Genomic DNA, 11,273 nt, shown 5'->3' with positions numbered 1-11,273 from the left:
GTGTCTGACGTGGGTTTTAGAGAGATGGAATGGAGACTCATATGGGTTGCCTTGGACTACAGGAACAAGGAATGGAGACTTCTGAGAGGTGGTATGGACAGAGGGGAGAGAAAACCTTGACAACACAAAAGGTCAGACGTGGGCTGCAATCATATGAGAGGGTGACACTGGACAGAAGATATCAGCTTCAGGTAGAGGGATGGAGACACACGAAGGCTGGCATTGCTGCAGGCTCATGGGCTGGAGATCCTATGGGACAGACATGGCTTACAGCACAGAGTTTAGAAATATACTAGAGAAGACAAGAGATACTAGCTACATCTGTGCTTGCAAGACAATGGTGTGTAGCCTTAAATGAATGTATGAATATAGAAGACAGACAGGAAATCCATAATCTCAGCTTCTGTCTTAAGAATTAAAAGAGAATCACACTGGAAAAAGTACAGAATGGAAACAATAATAATGATAAGAATCAATGAAATAGAAAAATATTAAAGAAACAAATCAGGCTAAAAGTTATTTTTAAAAATATTAATAAAGTTAATAAACCACTGAAATGAAACACAAATCACCAGTATCAGAAATCAAATAAGAATTTTTGTGCCCAAGGTGGGGCTACACTGGCTAGCAAGTTGCCTTCTCTGCCTGGAAGAATTGCCTTCTCCCTGGATTACTACAGCGGATGAAATACGGGAACCCCTGATGAAAGCCGGCAAAATGTAAGACTTCTTACCACGTCAGCCTCCCGGAATCTCTACCTGTGGAGTCCGGTGGAAGGAAGTGGTGAGAAATTTTTTCCTCTTTCTAAATTTAGATTGGCAGGAGAAAATATTTGGGAAACTAGTTTCTTGTGCTTTTAGTGACTCTGGTAAATTTGATAGAGTACTCTTGGTTTTGATCTTGATCCCTTTTCCTCCCAGAGATAGTCTCTGTTTTTCTCTTTTGTCTCTGTCTTTTGTATCTTGTGTCATAAGAAGGAAATACTATAGGAGAGGATGCAGGCATAGGCCCTATGAGCCTACTCTCCGGGCCGGCCCCACAGACTGGTGAGTTTGCGGGTCTCAGCAGAGTGGCATCTATTTAGACAAACTTTGCTGTGGGTTAATATGCACATGAAGTTAAGGCCATTGCCAGGGGCATCTTGGAAGCCAAAAAGGCCGCAAATTTGGTGGGCATGGGTCGAGCAGTTAAGAGCCATTAGGGCGCTCGCCACTTTCAGAAGGCTCCCGTGACAGGATAATTTGTGTCACAGAACAGGGTAGATGACACAGGTCTCCCGCCAACTGCAAGAAAATGTCCATGCAACGACGAGGTACTCTGCAAACCACACAGTCCCCAACCCCGTGGCACCTCCCCCCCTAGGTATTATTCTGACTCCAAGAGACCTAAGGCATGGCTAAAGCTGTCATTGTGCACATAAGAAAAAAAACGGATGAGGTTTTTCCTTCTGTCTTGTTCTGTGTCCTGAGACAACTTGGCTTTGTGACCAGTGAGAATATTCTCCTTGGTCTCTACCATACGGAAGGTGCATTTACCAGGGTGCCCCTTGGTGGCCAGTCGAGTAGACTGGGGATCTGAACTGTCTCTTTGTCTGGCTGTGCCAAGCTCTCAGGGGAGTTTGTCATAAAGGGCCCAGTCCATAAGGGCTTTTGTCGTCTTAACCTTTGTTGTGTGGGAGAACAAGATTTGGCCACCCTGAAATGTATCTCTTTGCCTTGATTGTTTTCTCTGAGGGACATTTGACCTCCCCCATTAGCTGCCTAAAGAATTTGACATGGTGGTTCCTTCCTGGAACAGATCTTCTATCACGATAGTTGTAATGATAATGTAAGGTAGATGTTACAATTGGAGAGACACCAAGCCACTTTTATCAAAAAACTCTATCTCTCCCTGACCACATTATCTATAGATGACCCTGAAAAGAATTGTCCTCCTGCCCTCTGAAGTCCCAGGCCACTACCCACCCCCAACACATTCCTTGCCTTTAGCTGCAATACTTAAGCAAGCAGCGTAGACAGAGGGACGAGTTGCTCATTTCTGAGTTTCTCCCATGTATACATGTTATTAAACTTGGTATTATTTTCTCCTGCTAACCTCTCTTGTTAATTATTTGGCCAGCCAGAAGAACCTTAAGGGAAAGGGCAGAGGGAGATTCTCCCTCTTCCCCTGAGAGTTTTGGCGAAGTCGCCAGGAGCCTCACTGGCTGGCAAGTTGCCTTCTCTGGCTGGAAGACCTGCCTTCTCCCTGGACTACTGCAGATGATGAGATACGGGAACGCCTGACGAAAGCTGGCAAAAAGGTAAGACTTCTTACCACGTCAGCCTCCTGGAATCTCTATCTGCGGAGTCCGGCGGAAGGAAATGGTGAGAATTTTTTCTCTTTCTAAATTTAGATTGGCAAGAGAAAATATTTGGGAAACTAGTTTCTTGTGCTTTTAGTGACTCTTAGTTTAAATTTGGTAGAGTACTCTTGGTTTTGATCTTGATCCCTTTTCCTCCTAGAGTGGTCTTTGTCTTGTTCTGTGTCCTGAAAACTTGGCTTTGTGACCAGTGAGAATATTCTCCTTGGTCTCCACCATACGGAAGGTGCATTTACCGGGGTGCCCCTTGGTGGTCAGTCAAGTAGACTGGGGTTCCAAACTCTCTTTGTCCGGCTGTGCCAAGCTCTCAGGGGAGTTTGTCATAAAGGGCCCAGTCCATTAGGGCTTTTGTCGTCTTAACCTTTGTTGCTTGTTAGTGCTGGAAAAATCTCATTCCAGTATCGCCTGCCCAGTGTCACAGATTAGCGGGTATATGACTGGAGGCGTCCCACACTATTGTGGGAGACCGGAGACACCATCCTTACCACCTGTGCAACGAAGGTCTTTACTGTCTCTGAATATCTTTGGGAGTGAATTCTGTGGATCATGGGGGCTACATCATCTGCGCCCTCACCAGGGATGCCTCTTGCGTCCATGGTAAAGATTTATTCTAAGCGTAGAAATTTACCCCCGGGTCTTTCCTTAAAAAGGCATATTGGTTCAAGTCACTATTGGAATAAATATACAAATGAAGATCCTACTCGTCAATGGCCAGACGACGGATCCTTTGAATTGGAAAAACTTCTAAATTGGGGAAAAAAAAATGTTTTGAGAGCTCTCACATAATTATTTATTTGGTACCTAAGAAAAGGCCAGAAAAAGGAAGGAAAACATTTGACTAGCCTTAAGACCTTGACTCAGGTTACAATTGACTTGAGAACATGTTAAGTGTTGATAAGATTATAAAGCTTGGAATGTTTCAGCTAATTTTATATAAAGAGGTTACATCAGCTTTGCCAGAGTATGTTTTAAAATGTCTGAGTGGGAATGCTTCCCTTGTCCAAAATTAGAAGACCAAGACCTATTGATAAAAATCTTAATGATAACTATGTTTAAAGATATAAGAGGTGATGAAATTTACATGAAATTTTGTAGAAAAAAAACTGATGTTATTTCTATTACAGAATTGGTTAACAAAAATAGTAATTTAAATGATGGCTAATTTTATCTGAAGTCTTATGAAGTCTTGTAGGCAATCTAAATAATTATTTGGAACAAGTAACTAAATAGTTGTGAAAAAGATGAATGTTAGATGAACTTTAAACAATAATGATGTGTTATGGTGGTTACAGCTTCCACACTCTTTTTGGTGACTTAAAACTTTAGAGTTTTGCTAAAGTTTATGATAAAAATTCAATTGAGTATCTAGATCATTTCCAAATAAGATAAGATATTAGACATTTATTGCTAAATGTACGTTTGTCTACTTTTGGCTTTTCATTACAGGAAAACTAAAAGGTGTTTTGGGTCTATTGATAAGCATGTGTTTTATTAAAAGATTGTACTATAAAGTAACATATTTCTAGAAGTTATAAAGTGTTTATAAATTTTCCAAGCCACAAGATAGTGATGTAAAAGAAATTTATAATTGTTTACTTAGTTTTTACTTACAAATTGGGGTTTCTAAGAGTTAAAATTTCTAATTAGTATATGTGATTGAAGCCACTAAATATTAAGAAAAATATGTCTGTGTACAGGGAAAGTAAGATGTATAAAGAAGGTACAAAGAATGGAAATATTTTTTTTGATTGATTAAGAAAGATAAATTTGTCCTCAAGTACTAGGAGGGAAAAGAAAGACATGGGACAAATTCTGAATGTGAAAAGAAAGCTATAGAAGGTTTGTGGAAGGAATTCTGGAAAAGCAGTTTTTGCATCGTCAAGTTGGCTAAGGTTGAAATGAATTTAATTAAGTAAATGAGTTTTAATATCAGAAGTAAGCTGGTACAAAATTATAATTTGGTCTTATTTCTCTTAAAAGGATAATTTTCTTGAACTTGATAAAGAGGTTATAAAAGATTTTTCTTTACCTTTGAGTAAGTCTACCTAAAAAAAAAAAACTGTTAAAATAATTTCCTACTTTCAAAAGACTGAGGTCTCTCTATTAAGGCTTTTTGGACTGTTAATGCTCTGTTTGCTTTGACTGTTTATATTTTTGACAAGCTCCCCAAAATTCATATCTTAAATAAAGTCTTTTTTTTACTTTTTTCTTTGAGAATTTTCAAAAGGCCCTGGAACTTCTCAAAGAAATTTGCTCTCTTAAGGAGAAAGATAATACTAAACTTATTAGGCTGATACAGTATGTTAAATTACATGGGAAGCATTGTCAGACAAGTGATGATAAGTCTGCTTAGGTGCTATTATGTGGGTAAATGTTATTGATATAGGTGTTTTAAAATTGTATAACATTACTGAAATTCTGATCTGTTCTTGTTATCAGTCATAATTCTGGTTATTATTATTTTAAAATGTTGTATGTCACAAAATTAACCAAATTTCTCTGTCAATTGCCATTTTGAGGTCTTGTTGTTTGCAGACTCATTTCTTTGCTCTAATGCTTTTACAAAATGTTTCAACTTCAGAAAAACTCATAGAAAGGACTCTGACATTTACACTGAAGTACAGGCTTCTGATAAACTTTCTGATCATAAAACTGAACTTGGTAAGAAATTACAGAAATCTGATGGAGAAACTGATGACTTCATGAAGCTGCTAACAAAAAGATTGGGATCAAGAATGGATTACACAGGACTGAATGAACTGATAAGGATGATTATAATTTTTATGATTTTTCATTTGAAGTATTGCTGAATTTCTAATGTTTTGTTTTTTCAGATTTAAGGAAAACTTTTTCTCTTTTCTCCTGAGCTAGCTATGATTTATAGCAATTTGGTAAATGATATTTTTGTAAGTAAAATTGAAATATTTATCTTTTTCTCTCTATCTGATCCCTCGAATTTGGAAACTCTTAGTGAGTATTGTTGTTTTCATGGCAATATAGTTATTTGCATAAGTTCAATAAGAATCTGTTCTCCTTATAATAGGATACAATTGGAAACACTGCTTATATTACCAAGGTTGTGACTGGAACATCATATTTGCGATATAACCATACAGCTTTTGAGGAATGAAGATTGGACTTTATGGAATAAAGCCACGTGGAAACATTGGCCTGGTACCTTATGTTCCAAGCAGCACTTACCAGGATAAGTAAAGAATGTCACTTATCTGGCAAGTACAAGGAACCTCGAAATATTTGGGGGGAACCTCGGAGGAGAAGAATTCACCCAAATCTGTAGGTATTGCAGGCAAAGTCTGATGACAAAATCCTTGGCTTGGCTTTCCTGGCCTCGAGAGGCCTTTGAAGTTCAATCCGAGATTCCTTATAAAATGTTCCAGCAAAGCAGATTTAAAAGAGCCTATGTGATCAATTGCTATTCTTGCTGTACTTATGTAAATAATTGTGCCAACTCTATTGGAACTAGACTTATTTTGCAAACTAGTAATTTTTAATTTGGCTATCTTAATAAAAATGAGGGTGATTTTAGAGAGAAAAATTATATTTCAGTTAAAACTCTAGTATACATTTGCGGATATTAGATCCTAATTTTGCTGTTTTTTGAGGTTTTTGTTTTATATCTGTTGACTAGACTGGATCCTGATTTCTTCTAGTCTCCTAAAATATCTGGCTACAGATGTCCAAACTAACATTTTTGATTTTTTCCATCATTTTCATTTGAAATCTCTGAAAACTGAACCTCCCCTTTTTCCTGAAACCTTACAAAATGAAGCTGATGGACTTGATATAAACTTGAGATGACCTGACGACACCATCAGAGACATTTTAAACTGCAAAATCTGCTTTGACGCTGATATCTAAAAATCTTCTTAACTTGCTGTCCCCTAATTCAGAAACACGTTTCCAATTTGCTCCAACCATTAACCTTGTTTTTCTTTTGTTTCCATAGAAATGCTTCTATTAAATACTTGATTGCTTGCTTCCATAAAATAGGCATAACCTTGAGAGCCCACCTGCATCACCACCTTCCAAAATGAACTTAATTGAACTGATCTATTATCAGGACTAAGAAATGCGTTCAGTGAGATGAAACAATCTACCAACTCAGCTTCTGGACTATGAAACTTCTTTAAGTTTCAAAAAGACTGTGAAACTTTTAGTTTCAAAGGTGGGACTGTGGGAGATCAAGATTTGGCCACCCTGAAATATATCTCTTACCTTGATTGTTTTCTCTGAAGGACATTTGACCTCCGCCACTACCTGCCTAAAGAATTTGACATGGTGGTTCCTTCCTGGAACAGATCTATCATGATGGCTATAAAGATAATGTAGGGTGGAGATTACAATAGGAAAGGCACCAACAAGCCCCTCTTATCAGATGTTCTGTCTCTCTGGCCACATTCTCTGGATGACCCTGCGAGGAGTTGCCAGACAATCATTTACATTTATAAGGGAAATCTCCATTTGTAAAGGTATCTCCCTCTCTGTTTTGAGAAGAGAGGGGGATGGCCTCATTTCTAGAGGCTTATCAATGTGGAAGTTGAGGCCTTAAAGCTGCATAATAACCTTAATCTTGTTTACTGTGCTTTAGTGGTAATCTCCTGTAAGTGACTCCCATCACCCCCAAAATCCTCCTTTGTCATTGGCTGAACATGGTATTTAAGACGAAAATTTCTGCTATTGTGTTGAGAAACGCAGTGTTCCTGCTTTCTCCCATGTATACATGTTATTAAACTTGGTATTATTTTCTCCTGCTAACCTGTCTTGTTGATTATTTGGCCAGCCATAAGAACCTTATGGGAAAGGGCAGAGGGAGATTCTCCCTCTTCCCCTGACACTACCTAATAAGTTGAACCTAGAGAAGAACTGGAGAAAAAAAAGCACTACACTTATTAAATATTTTTAACACAGTAAAGAAACTGAGGTTATCTAAACTGAAGAGGAAAATGCTAATAGGGGACAATTCCCATCTTCAATGTATGAGGAAGTCCAGAGAAGGCGAATTTTAAAAAGTGGATATAAAGTGAAAAATATTTAAATAACACAAAGAAAACTTTTATTATATGGCAAAGTAATATAGCAAACAATCAACCAATAAATAAAAAGACAATTAATGTATATCATTGATTAGAGATATTAATAATCAACAGAACTGGTTTCTGAAGGTTGTGGAGTCTTTGTCCCTGGAAACTTGTCAGAAACAAACACTAAGCCATTTGTCCTGGGTAGACTTTAGACCTTCTCCTGCTGGAGCTCAAGATCCCTTCAAGTTTCTTCAGTAATTTTAATCTACTGCTAAATTAAATGAGAGAAAACATGGTGAGGTCAATTATGAGTGTGCTCTGGGGGGTTCCTTAGAGGAGTTGTGGAGAAAGAGTAAACACACCTGGGATCCCGTAGGGTTCTGAGAAGCAGAGAAATAAAAGTATGTAAAGGGCTTGAGACATATTGAGACCTTAGTAAATAACCATTGTTATCAGTAATAATTTGTTTCCAATAGTGTAGATAAAGTTAGCTATTCTGTCAAAAAAACCTCACTCAAAAATGTCTTAATTGACTGAGGATTAAATAATCAAAGCTGGCTTTGTTTTTAATATTCTTTCTTAGCCAGGTAGGGCTCAAGGGAAGCAAGCAAAGGAATTGTGTGACACTTAGGAGAGTCACAAACCCTGAACTCAGAGTAATATTTGCTTTAGCCCCTAAAAATTCAGGAGCCTTTAGATCCAAATGCCAACACATTCAAGTTGTTGGTGAATCGTGATTACGATTTTGATACTTTTGACTGTCTGCTCAAGCAAAGCATCCTTTGAAACCTAGGGTTTCTAAGCCGGTGGTTCTCAATGTGTGGCTGGTCAGCAGCATCACCTGGGAAACGGTCAGAGACGTAAATTCTCGTGTCACCCCATCCTGCTGGATCACAAACTCTGGGATGGGCTCAGCTCTCTGTGTTGTAGGGGACCTTCACACGGTTCTAATGCACACTGGAGTTCAGGAACCACTGTCTTAAGAGAAGCCAGTCCTAGGTACAACATAGGGTTAGCAAAGAGTCCTCTCCCACGAGGGCTTCTTCTGAGGCCACATTGCCAAAATAAGGATTCCCCTTTATGGCCATAGGAAGAACTCCTATGGCTCAACTCCAGGCAGCCGTCTTCAGGAATTTTTCCAATATGACCAGGAGCTCTGAAATTTGGATTCAAAAAAGAAAAAAATATAAACAATTGATTCAACTTTCAAGAAATTTTCCTGCTTCAGATTGAGTGTGAAGTAGCTGAAATAGAGAAAATTTTCCCAGAACACTGATCTGTCATTTCTTGATGGAAAATACTGAGATCTTTCAGTGGAACTAAACAATGACCAGGAAGGTTATGGTTAGTCTGATGTGTAAGAGGAGAAAGAAAACACAAAGATAAAGGATAAAACAAACAAACAAACAGGAGAGAGGGAGAGTAAGGAAGGGAGATAGAAACAGGGACCATCAGTCAGAGGTAGTGAGAGGAGGGGGAAAGGAATAGAAGATGCAGAGGGAGAGAAGCAGGTGCCTCTCAGTAGGAAACACACTTGTGGACACTGTGCACGTGTGGCTTTCATAGAAAGGTGTAAGATTTCTAAAAAGCAAAGAAAATAAAAACAAATCCATCCGATTTAGTAATTTGTCCTAAATTTATTTGATCAGCTCTGATCACTCTGATGTCTTCCTTCTCATTTATTTCATCCATGTCTCAAATTCTATGTCCTGCCCTTGTCTAAGGCTTCAGAAACACACCACAATTCAAACCTTCACAAGGTGAACTTTTTAAATCATTTCAACTTCTTCTTTGTCCTTCTGCATAAAATAGATGCCCTACAGTGTTAGCTTATCTTTCGGTGCCTTTCAGTAAAACTTTAAAAAACTTTATTCTTAAGAGTACAGTTTTAGATTTACAGATAATTGAACAGATAGTACATAGAGCTCCCTACACCCACCACACTGCCTCTCTCCTCTCTCCCAAGCCCCGTTTCCCCTATTATTAACACCTTGCATTAGTGTGATACGTTTGTTATAATGAATGAACAATATTGAAACGTTGTTATAAACTACAGTCTCTAGTTTAAGGGTCACACTTTGTGTCGTACATTTCCATGGGTTTTGACACACATATAGTGACATGTAACCACCATTATGCACAGAACAGTCTCACTAACCTAAAAATCCTCTGAGCATCAGATTAGTTCTCAGTGGCTTTTTAATATATTAACAATTGTCAGAATAACGTAAATTTTTATGATGAAAAATGTTCCACAAATGCTAAGTTTTGTTAGTCTCACTATTATGATCACTATTAGAAATAATGAAAAAAATGAACCCCTATATAAATAGAAAAATCGTAGAATTTTAAAGACAAAAAAGATCTGGAAGATTAGGAAATCCAACATTCTTCAAGACTCTGCCCTCCAGTCTCTCAACATTCTGTGTCATCTATCTGCCGACTCCGCTGAGGAGAAAGAAAGAAATCGATAAAGAAAAACAGAGCAAAAAACAAATTTGGGCTCTAAGTAGTCCTCTTGAGCCAAATTTAATCACGCATGGATTCTTATTTATTGCATATTTGCATCAGGAACATAATTACTAACTAGAGCCTAATTTGAGAATATTCGTTACGAATGAAAGATGTCATATCTAAGAACAGAATGGAATTCACTGAGGTTTTACTCTTGGGACATTTGTAGGATTAAGTCAGGACATGCTGTGAGAGTGATAAATAAGTTCTATATATTTTTATTCTCCAAGACCATGGATTTCAGCCACACTTTATACCCATGTACTTTGCAACAATGAAAAACAATTAAACACTGACCTTGAATATTTTGCCCTCAGATTAATTAGTCTTTAAAATATAAATTGAGCAATTTTAATCTAGATGAGTGAAAGACTGTGGAGACTTCTAGAATGTCACGTTAGGTCCTTTGGAAGTGAAGAATTGACTTTATAAAGCATTTCTATTCCTTCTCATACCTTGACAATACTGCTACTGTGACTCTGTTTTAAAGAGGATAATGGCAGGCTTTCCTTTGATTTGCACCTTTTTGTTTTTAGTACATTTACTTAATATTTCTCAGTCTCTTGAAAAATTTTATCATTAAGCTCAACCTTCATTTAAATCACCAGACCTATTTGATGAAGGCGACGTGAACATTTACTAGCAAACTCCTCAGAAAATTACTAATTTAACCTTCAGATGATCCATTGTAGAACTCAAACTGGATTTTGCAGGCTCCTCAAAATGGCTCATAACTATGTGTTTGTACATTTATCTGGGAAGATATTATCTAAGGGTAATTGTTCTTCCCAAATGCTTTCTTTACCTCAAACAGCAATATTCCCAAAGTTTTAAGGAAAATGTGGCCAATTTGGTGAAAACCAAGTGAGTTGTTTGTTTTAGCATGCCAATGAGATTAAGAAAATAAGTATTTTAATTATTGTTATTGATTATAAAAACCAGAAATTAAGCAAACAAACCTCTTTGTCCAAAGACATTTCTGCGAGTGAAATCGTTGGGAAAACTGACAGCTAGCCTCCCATTTTAACCACTAAATCATAAGAAATGTAATACCATGGGCAAACACTTGAGCGTTGTCACCTGCACGAGTCCCCAACGTTATAGCCCAACCAGGGCCACAAATCAGGGGAAGGAGCCGGCAGAGGGGAGACAGCTGTGCCCTCAGCAGCCTTCCTTCCTGGGTCAGAACACGGTCCCAGCTGCTTGCTGTCTAGTTTTCTGGGGAAACAGAGAATTCTTCTGGGGACACGACACATCAGGTGTTAAGGATGTCATCGTTCTTTTTGAAACAAATGTTAGTTCATGTGACGCACTTCTCAGGACAGGAGGAGCCACCTCAAGGGAAGGCAGATCTTCTC

Source organism: Diceros bicornis, unplaced genomic scaffold (assembly GCF_020826845.1).
Source record: "Diceros bicornis minor isolate mBicDic1 unplaced genomic scaffold, mDicBic1.mat.cur scaffold_240_ctg1, whole genome shotgun sequence".
NCBI classification, from domain to species: Eukaryota; Metazoa; Chordata; class Mammalia; order Perissodactyla; family Rhinocerotidae; genus Diceros; species Diceros bicornis.
The sequence above is the reverse complement of the archived record's forward strand: the minus strand, read 5'-3'. Positions refer to the sequence as shown.